We start from the raw sequence: 11,449 nt of genomic DNA on the forward strand, positions 1-11,449 counted from the left end.
ACTCAAACACAAAAAGGAAGCATACCAAGGGTAGAAGCAAGGACAAGTAAGTTGAGGAATACAGAAACATTGTCCAAGCATCCACAGATTAAGTTAGGAAAGCTAAAGCCCAAATGGAATTGAATCTGGCCAGGGACATCAAGGACAACAAGAAGGGCTTCTATATGGAAGACAAAAGGAAGACTAGGGAAAACGTGGGCCCATTGTTCAGTGGGATAGGGGATGTGATTACAGAGGACATAGAAAAGGCTGAGGTACTACTGAATGTCTCCTTTGCCTCAGCCTTTACTAGCAAGACCAGCGTTCAGGAATGCCAGGTCCCAGAGACCAGGGGGAAGGGTTGGAGGAGGGAAGATGGACCCTTGTTGGAGGAGGATCAGGTCAGGGAATACGTAAGCAAATGACATGAATAAGTCCATGGGCACTGATGGGATGCACCCACAAGTGCTGAGAGAGCTGGCAGATGTCATTCCATAATCTTTGATCTGTCATGGTGACTGGGAGAAGTGCCAGAAGATAGGAAAAAAGCAAATGTCACTCCTATCTTAGAATCATAGAAACATTTAAGTTGGACAAGACCTTTAAGATTGAGTCCAGCCATCAACCATGCCCACTAAACCATATCCTGAAGTGCCTTGTCTACGTGCTTTTTTAATACCTCCAGGGATGGTGACTCGATCACTTTCCTGGGCAGCCTGTTCCAGTGCTCGACAACCCTTTCAGTAAAGAAATTTTTTCCTAATATCCAATCTAAACCTCTCCTGCTGCAACTTGAGGCCATTTCCTCTTGTCCTATCTCCAGCCACCTGACAGAAGAGACCAGCACCCACCTCGCTACACCCTCCTTTCAGGTAGCTGTAGAGAGCAATAAGGTCTCCCCTCAGCCTCCTTTTCTCCAGACCAAACAACCCCAGTTCCCTCAGCCGCCCCTCATAAGACTTGTGCTCCAGGCCCCTCACCAGCTCGGTTGCCCTTCCCTGGACACGCTCCAGCACCTCCATGTCTTTCCTGCAGTGAGGGACCCAAAACTGAACACAGGACTCGAGGTGCGGCCTCACCAGTGCCCAGTACAGGGGGACGATCACCTCCCTGCTCCTGCTGGCCACACTATTTCTGGTACAGGCCAGGATGCCGTTGGCCTTCTTGGCCACCTGGGCACACTGCTGGCTCATATTCAGCTGGCTGTCGACCAGCACCCCTGGGTCCTTTTCCACCAGGCAGCTTTCCAGCCCCTCTTCCCCAAGCCTGTAGCGCTGCATTGGGTTGTTGTGACCCAAGTGCAGGACTTGGCACTTGGCCTTGTTGAACCTCATACAATTGGCCTCGTTGAACCTCATACAATTGGCCTCAGCCCATCGATCCAGCCTGTCCAGATTCTTCTGTACAGTCTTTCTACCCTCCAGCAGATCAACAGTCCTGCCCAATTTGGTGTCATCTGCAAGAAGGGCAAGAAGGACGACCCAGGGAACTACAGGCCAGTCAGCCTCACTTCAGTACCTGGGAGGGTAATGGAGCAGCTAATCCTGGAAACCATCTCTAGGCATGTTAAGGACAAGCAAATCATCAGGTAGTCAGCATGGCTTCACCAAGGGGAAGTCATCCTTGACCAACTTGATAAACTTCCTTGATAAAGTGATGAGCCTGGTAACAAGATGAGAGCAGTGGATGTTGTCTACCTGGACTTCAGTAAGGCCTTTGACACTGTCTTCTGTAAGATCCTTACAGACAAGCTGTTGATGTACAGGCTGGATGAGCAGACAGCGAAGTAGGCTGAAAACTGACTAAATGGCTGAGCCCAGAGTGTGGTGACCAGTGGTGCAAAGTCTAGTTGGAGGCCAGTGATTCGCAGTGTATCCCAGGGGTCAATACTGGGTCCAGTCCTATTCAGCATCTTCATTAACAATCTGGATGATGGGGCAGAGTGTACCCTCAGCAAGTCTTCAGGTGACACCAAACTGGGAGGAGTGGCTGATATGCCAGAGGGTCATGCTGCCATCCAGAGGGACCTCAACAGCTGGAGAAAGGGGCTGTAAAGGAACTTCATGAAGTTCAACAAGGAGAAGTGCAAAATCCTGCATCTGGGGGAGAACAATCCCAGGCACCAGTGTATGCTGGGAGCTGCCCAGCTGGAAAGCAGCTTTGCAGAAAAGGACCTGGGGGTCCTGGTGGACAAGAGGTTGGATATGAGCCACCTGCAAAGGCAGCAAATGGGCCACAAGGATGATTAAGGGACTGGAGCACCTCACATTTGAGGAAAGTCTGAGAGAGCTGGGACTGTTCAGTCTGGAGAAGAGAAGGCTGAGGTGGGCTCTTAGCAATGTATATAAATACTTGAAGGGAGGATGCAAAGAGGATAGAGCCAGGCTAATCTCAGTGGTGTCCAGTGACAGGCCCAGAGGCAATGGGCACAAACTGAAACACAGGAGGTTCCCTCTGAACATCAGGGAACACTTTTTTACTGGGAGGGTGACCAAGCGCTGGCACAGGTTGCCCAGAGAGGTGGTCGAGTCTCCCTCCTTGGAAATATTCAGAAGCCATCTGGAGATGGTCCTGGACAATGTTTGAGCAGCAGGATTGGACAAGATGACCTCTAGAGGTCCCTTCCAACCTCAACCATACTGTGATTCTGTGTGAGTCTGATTTTTTTTTCTTTAGTCACTGACATGTTTCTCACAGCAGACGTGGCCATCCTCACTAGGAGTGGTGTATATTAGGCTGACTAAGCTGAAGCACAAATAAGTTTCACTAACTGAAGATTTTAAACCAGCCCGTCTTCCCCCGCAAACGCTTAAAAGTTATAAAAGCTCCTACTTCCTTATAGTAAACTGAGTAACAAGGATTATTTGTTTCAGACAGCAAAGAAAAATATCCAAAAGTTAATTAAAATTCAATAACAGAATTTGATCAGCTAATTTGCTTTTAAACCCTCCCATCTGTGCAACCAATAATCACAACTGGTGTAATCATCCAATTGTTGTTCAGTATGTAGCAATCTTATTACTGTAAACAAAACACTGTGTTAACATTAATTGCTTTTTAATGATGTCTTTTGTGCAATGGCTACAAAACATCTATACTAAAATTAACAACTTGGAAATTAATGTTCTGTGTACCTTTTTTCCACCCACTCCTTCCACCTGGCTGGTAGAGAAGTGCAGAGCACATCTGTGGCCTTTCAGTCTTCATAACGCTTCAAAAATCTTTATCTATTTGTAGTTTCCCCCCTGTATGAACTGGAACTATGACATCTCATCACTCTTAAATATGGTTATTTTCTCTCTTCTGTATCATTGTCATTTCAGTCATATTTTCCTGACATTGACTGTTCATATATCAATAAATCTTTCACAGTCATATTGTCTCTTTCATTAACACTTTGCAGTATCCATATCTAACCCTTGTCATGTTTTTTTTGGTTTGGGGTTTTTTTTTAGTGTTTTGGACTGATACCAAAGCTGGTTCATTTGTTACCATGGGCACTGGATATTCTTCCAGGGGAGAAAAGAAAAAAAAAAAAAATTAAAAATATTCAGAGCCATCACTTTCTGTCCTGCTGAGTATTTCCTGTACAGAAGTCTATTATCCTTCCCATCACTTGCATTTTATTTATTTCTTTCTCTCCTTCAAATTACCAAAAGCAATGACACTCTAAACAGGAGCCAATATAGGTAAATAGGTCTAATCTTTTGCTAGCTATTCATCCCCATTATACTAAGAACAACAGTTAATACTAGGACTCCAGTTCTGCAAAGTACTTACTCAAGTTGGTAATTTAAAGTTATTTTGCTAGTTGATAGACCATGAATGTTTTGTACTTAAATAAAAATCTGGTTCACTGATCATCTGAGAGATGGTATTTTCTTCTAGAACAGAAGCAAAAACACGTCACCCCAACTCATACCACCTGAAGACTGGAGGTGACAGAACTCTCGACCGAAATCTGTGGAAGGTGAATGCAAGTATTTGCTTCATATGTCAAAAATGTTCCTTTCACCTTATCATTTACAAATTTTCTGGGGATAAAAGTTATTTTTAGCTATGTTTGGCATCAATTATAAAATTAGAAATAGCTTTACAGTTGCTTGAATTACTATTCTAGGAAAAGCACCTGCTTCCTGTTGATTGCAGCATTACCACAGTTACCCATTTAACCCCTTACTGTTGTTGAGATACATATATAACAAATCACTGGTTTTCCCTGAAATCTTTATTAAAGACAATATAAAGCCAGCATTTTCCTAGTCTATGTAATTCTGTATCTTTCCACACTGTTGCCCAGGTTTGGCCTTCTCTCTCCATTTGTCCCAATAAACTTTGAACACTTAACTGTGTCACTTACTTATACTATGCACCTGAACCTGAGGTTCATTTCACAAGCGCTGCAGAGAAGACGGGGCCTTCGGAGGAGATGTTCACCGAGCTGTGGGACTGCCAACTGCCCACCATAGGTTGTACGTAGGAGTGAGTTTTCTGTCTATGTTGTGGTTCATCAAAGGGTCTGAAACCCAATTAGACGACTTTGGCCCCAGAATGTGAAAATCAGAACCAAACACAGAGTTAACATTGTGATTACTGTAGTTAACCAGAGTGGGTGAGGGAAAGAATACTACTTTCCTACATAAAAGTACTGGAGTTTGAAATATAACATTCCCTAAAGGTTAACTTTAGTGTTGAGAATTTCCCTAAACTTCTCTAGTAAATTGAGACAACTGAGCTCCTCTAAAGAGTGGGATGAAGAATCACTGTCATAAAATGCATATATACCCCCAGTAATTGTTCAGAAAATTGAGACGTTTGTTTCCCTAGTTTTATGGAAATACCTCTGTTAACCTCATTCTGTTGTATGCTGACAGCTGTAATTGTGATTCTTCCAGTGAATCTGAAATGGTAATTTTGGGTTTGTTTTGACTTTTTCTTTAATTATAAAATAGTATAGTAAAAATTCAAAATAACAAGTAACACATTTAATTCTTATTGATAAGATTTTTAAAAAATAATTCCTGGATTAATGGAAATGCAATCTATACATACTTATTTAAATTCTTTCCAGTTGCTGTATACCACTGAAAAACAACTTTTCTGGAAATTTTCAACTAGTTTTACTGATTACATTGTCATGTATGTATCGATTTAAGGAATCCTGTCAAAGACAAGTACTGACACTGCCTTTGAAATGTACTTCATTATAGTTCTACAGGCCACCTTTAAGGTATGGGAAACAGAATCACATGTTTAGCTAATTCATGGTTGGAGTGTACTAATGCTCCTGACACTGCATTTGGGCTGAAAGGAAAGAGACACTTTTGAGCCAGATAGGTAACAATTATGGTTATCACTGACATGTGCTAGATACAAACCATTTGACCTATGGAGAAAAACTTAATACTGTTTCTAACTCAGAATTCTAAATGAGAAAAATAATAAATAAAATAAATAAATAAGCAAAAACTTCACCCCAAACCAGTTTTGAAGTCACTTTTATTTAAGAGGATTTAAATGAAAAGTGCTGTGTCTTTAACTTTCAGATACAACTCTGCAGAAAGATAGTAGTGCCCGTGAAACACATGTGCCACCAATAGAAGGCACTGCTGGAAAGAAAATTTTTTAAAATCCCAAGTATTCTGAAGTAACGGTTACAAAATGTCACTAGGGTTCCTGGAGTGACAGCCACTTCATTTCTATTTGTGAAATTTAACATCAGGAGATATACAGAACACAGCCTGGCATTGTCGCTGAACTACAGATTATATTGTGCATTCTATACCTTTAATTGTACAGAATATATTCTCACACTTGAACATGTTCCTCTCATATTTAATCAGGCAAAGTTATGCAGCGTGTTTGATCCCAGAATGATATAACACATTACATTAGGCAGTGGCATGATCATGGTAGTTTTTGTTGGGATTGGTTACTGTTTCAGCGCAAACAGTACACTTGAGCCTGTGACTGTTCTATACAATAAGAGAAATACTGTTGTAAACCACAGATTTTTCCTGAAACTATATACCTTTTTGGTTTAGTCAGTTCTGATGAAAAGAACTGGTTTTTGTTGAGCTTTAAACTTTGGTGGAAAATTGATGTAGTCAGCTAAACTGAGGTTTAGCACACAACGTTGTGATTAAAGGAATTAGCACTATTCAAAATAGGTGTAGTACCTAGTCAATAGATGACAAAGTGATAACTGATGGATATCAAAATGTAATCACTAATAGGAAATCACAGAATGAATATATAGCCTCAAGAATTAATCCTCAATCCAATGCAACTCAATGTCTCCATCAGAGATGTGAAGAAAATATCAACAATTCTCTATCAAGGTTTATAGACAACCAAGGACTGGTGAAGTGATAGATAATAACAGGGGTCATTTTTAAACTGAGTCAAACCATTTTTAAGAGGGTCACAGTCAAAGAGGAATAATGGGCTCTGTCACTACCATTTTTCCTAAAGTCAGATGAAAAGACATAAATATGGAGGGACAAATGATTATTGAATGGGAACTGCATCCTGGGAAGAAGCAATGACCTTGACAAAGATTTAGTGTTTGGCCATGCTGCAGAACCATCTGACCATGAATTTCCAAAAGCATTAAAAAATTCAAGGGCTAAAATTGAAGGTAGACAAATTCAAAAGGGAAGAAAGACATATTTTAACAGTGATTAACCTTTTGAAAAACTTCCCTGGAGAAGTGGTGGAGGCACCTTCATAAAAGTTTTTGAGCTAAGACTATCTTTGTAAAATCTGTACTTATTCATCCAAAAATTATTGGATTCAATGAAGGTATTGCAAGGTGAAATTTTATAGTTGATATTATATAGGAGCTTCAAATAGCAGTTCATTAAGGCTCAGTTTAGCCTTAAAATTGGTGGAAGGAGGAAAAAAAAAAAAGGACCCACATTATAATCTGGACTTAGAATTTCTGTTGAAGCTGCTTTTCAAATAAAAAACAAGCTTTATATCATGGAGGGTTCCTCCCCTCTGCCCCAAAATACTGGCTCTATTTTACATGCTTTTTGGAAAAAAAAAAAAAATCAAAATACAAGTGGATGTTATTCTGAAGAATCATGCTTTTTACATTAGTCTTCTAGGAAAACTTCTTGTTTTCAGTGTAGTGAAACTCTAAGTGACTGTGTTCAAGACTACTCTAAGACAGCCACCAGAGCAAAGTGTGTATATAATGAAGATGCAGTAAAAATATCAGGGCAGAGAAAATGATAAAAGAATGGGGATAACACAGCTAGGAGAACAATAATATAAACAAGGGCAATTAATGAGAGCAGACTTCAGTATCAGTGCTTCCTCTGATGTGTGTTTCCCCCCTTCTCAGTAAGTCATATCCACTCTAGAGAGCAGTAAGTAGGAACATAACAAGACACTCTGGCTCTTTATTCAGCCTGTATTACAGGAAGCCTTACTGCTCAAATAGATGACTTTTCAGAGTACAATTTGTGAATATAAGTCAATAAATGAGCTAGTCAAATTAGGACTTCTGTCTGTTACAGACAAAATTAATAGAGAGACACCAACAACCATCTCCCACTTTTCTAGTCTCCTTTCCTCTTGTCCATCGTTCTTTTTGATGTTATTGGTTAGCTACAAAAATCCACCCTTTCTCCTTCAGTGTAACTTTCAGGTTTACAGAGAATCCATTTTAGAACCCTGCTTTAATTAGGTATTGGTTAATTAATCCCTAAATCTTCTATGTAACTAATCCGTCATTAAAAAATCCCTATGAAAAATATGCACACTTTTGCTATGTGTATTTTCTACTATCTTCTTTTCTTTTCCTTGCCACATCTCATTCCAGTAGCAAAACAAGACTAAGATGTCCTGAGTTCAAAGGGCCAAATGAATTTTTAAGAAAAGCTTCAGAATACCATGGGTGAAACCCTGGCCACGCTGAAATCGGTATGCATTTGCTACTGATTTACTGGGGCCAGGCTTTCAAACCAGAAATTCCAAAAGGATTCTAGTGCTATCAAATTTCTACAAAACTTTTTGGTTTCAGCTGAGAAATGAGTTACATTTATGTGATAAGAACATCAGATTTATAATAGGGAAGGCAGCTTCAGCATTTAGTATGTATCTCCTGTCCTAACTCTCTGGTATTCTGTAAAGTAGCTTGATTTATTTATTAGTAAACAGAAGAAAAACAATGACAGAACAGATGACACTTTTAAGTCATATATTGTATGTGCATCACCAGGAGAATTGCACATGGAATGCTTGTATATACAGTAATGAGACTCACTCTTAATCAATTAATTACATTGGTGCGTGAAGATTGCATGGAATATAAACGTAGCATGCTGAGAGATCTGTCTTATTAAAAAATCTCTGGTACCTCAGTGGATGTGTTTATTGCCGTATTGTAAAAGTAAACTCTGCGTGCTCTATGTCTGTGTCAGAGTGACAGCTTTAAGAGATCATCTTTCTAAATAAGTAGAATATAAAAACATGCCAAGCACATACTGTACTAGACAAATACATTTTCCTCTTTCTACTAAAATTTTGTATCTAGGCAAAAGAATTTGCATGGCTAAAATAAAATAAAAAAAAAGCTCAAATATGACAACATGATTTACATGATTTACAACTTCCAAAGGAAACAATCATACATAAGACAGGAATAAAATAAAAGGTAATAAATAAATAAGGTGTAAAAAAACCTTACAGCAGACTACAATTATAGTAGCCTTGATTATTAATTTTATGCAGCATTGCTGTAGATGGAGGATGAGGTGAGAACACAAGGAGGCAAGAAAAAAATTTCCCAGAATGTGTGGCTAAAATTATTTAGCAGCTAAATTATTATTTCATGTGTATATGCAGTTACCCACATGACATATATGGAATTTTTACATTATGATATATTGATACTGAAATACTTAGAAGCATGAATGTTACATATTCAGCAAGGGAGGAGAAGGAGTTTTCTGGAGGATGGTGTTAGTTAAAATCAGAGCAAACAGCAATATAACATAAATAAGAATACTCAAAAATTATGATTGACTATATAATTAGTTTAAAACCTATCACTATTTCTAATAAGATGATCCCACTAAATCTGGAACAGAAGAGTAAAGGGCTTTAAAAAATCATAGTAAGAAGAGCGGGGAATGAGAAACTATCTGGAGAGAAAGGTTGACAGAGAGAGGGACTCCAGAAGTCTCAGTAGGGTTTTTCCAGGAAGCGATAAACCTTAGGGAAGAGTGAATAGATGTGCACAGTCTAGATTTTTGTTGTTTGCATGCTTGCTTTGAGAGTCCAAAGTCCTTTGTTTTACATAAACTGTTATTTCCTTTAGGAGGCTGCACTGTCAAGAGACCCCACTGCTGTTTCCCAGAGGGAAACGAATCCCAGTCCTGGACCCAAGGCAGACTGGGGAGCTATGGCAGCAGGGCTGAGCACCAGTATTACCCCGGCAGCTGATACTCAGGAAACCAGCACAGAGACCTGAAGAACTACAGCTTAGCCTTCCATCAGAGGTGGTGACTTGGAGCCTGAGATCACAACACTATCACATTTGCAGCTCCTAAAGAAACTGATTAAGTACATGCTTCCAAGACAGCTTGCACATGTATGTCAAAATAATATGGGGAATGACACCTTCAGTTTGAGCAGTCCTCATTTAACGGGTTGGTGGTTTTGAGCAAGGTGCCTGATCAAGTGTATTTTCCAGAGATCTCATCTTAAGGATTTTTCTGTGTTCATTAAAGAGCTACAACTAGAAAGGCATATGTTAACTAGGACTATCTGGTAATTTGAAAAAGTAACTTGAGTATCATCCTTTGATTAAGGACAATAGATTCTTTAGATAATTGCCTATGTAAGGTGCATCTGTGTTTTGTAAGCATTATTGATGCTGTGCAGTTATTGCACTCCTTTGCTTTGATTTAGTGCTCAACTTGAAACCAGCCAAGTCTATTTCGAGAGATGGTATCTTGTGAACAATGATCAAAGTGTAAATTTATGCAAATTCAGTGCTTCACCTTAATTACCTTGATGGCGCTTGTCAGCAGCCTTTTCCATGCTTTCACTGATTAGCGAGCTATCACAAATAATTATTATTTCATCTGCAATTACAATGATGTTGTGCATTGGCTTATTGCCCAGCCACTGTATTGCATCCCGCCCCTCAGCCTGCTCTTCTGGAGTTATGCCACACTGCACATCATGAATTAGCATCCCTATTTTATTCTATCAATCACCATAAACTCCTGAACTTTATGATCCCGTAAGACAGGTTCTCTCTAAACTTCTACCAGTAGGATTACTACATAAAATTGTTATATATAGCCTAGAAGAAGTGCAAGGGCAAGAAAGGGCTGTTTTCTCCATGATCATTTTGCATCATCCCCACTTTCTCTTCAAAAAACCCTTTTGCTTGTCCCCTCCCCTTCCTTCCTTCCAAGTACTTTACTTCCACAAATCAAATGCTGCTACTGTTGACAACTGAAATATGAACATTAGAGATTAACAAATTACTTCCAGGCAGCCCAACGTTATCGTTGTAAAGTGGGCTTTACAGCATAGACATGGATTCGGTTCCATCATGTTGGAGGCTTTGAGTAAACCCCAATACCAGGTGCAAGCAAAGAACCACTCAGTAAATAAGTACCTGTTTGTTCCTTTTCCCAGCTGAGTAACGGAGCAGAAAAACTAATATAACCAAGCCCTGCCCCCATCTCAAACAAACAGTTTATTTGTCATTACACTGGATATGCTTGCATGTATTGAGAAGGGCATGAAGAATGTGGGGAAGTGAACGACTGGCTGGTTTTCTTTATGAATGCTTATACATCATCTTAAATCACTAGCTATGGCTAACAAGCAAAAAAAAAAGCAAATATAAAAGTAAAAAAAAAAGCAATTAAGTAGCAACATATGGTCAAATATGTAATTTCTTAAAGCAGGAATAAAAAAGAAAAAATATTGAAAGAGAAGCCTGAAGCGATGTTTCCATACTTTAAACAGAAAACAGTGTTTATTGACGCTTCAAGGTCAGAAGAAAAACACCTGAAACATAAATAAGGGCTCTAGCTGCAAAAACCTGTTCTACGAAAAGGAAGCTGAGGATGATACACAGAAACTGGAGTCAACAGCAGCCATCAGCTCTGAAATCATAAATGGCAACTAGCTGTAAAACATAAACCCAGCATTCCATAAGTGGACAGATACATTTTTAAGTAGTCCCTGAAACATGACACAGGAGCTCAAGCAATACCCTAGAATTACTAACTTTATGATGATTAGACCAAAGGAAAGAACTTTAATTAAACCTGCCATAAATTAAAGAGGAAACATTCCAACTTAAACCAGAAACATCTGCAAGATATTAAACAACATTGCTTACTACCACACATTTTGAAAGTACAAATCAATGTCCCAGAATAACAAACTCAGATCACAGGATAGAAGAACCAGCATCAATTTAATCTAGAAA

The sequence above is a fragment of the Haliaeetus albicilla genome, chromosome 25 (assembly GCF_947461875.1).
Source record: "Haliaeetus albicilla chromosome 25, bHalAlb1.1, whole genome shotgun sequence".
In the NCBI taxonomy this organism is placed as follows: Eukaryota; Metazoa; Chordata; class Aves; order Accipitriformes; family Accipitridae; genus Haliaeetus; species Haliaeetus albicilla.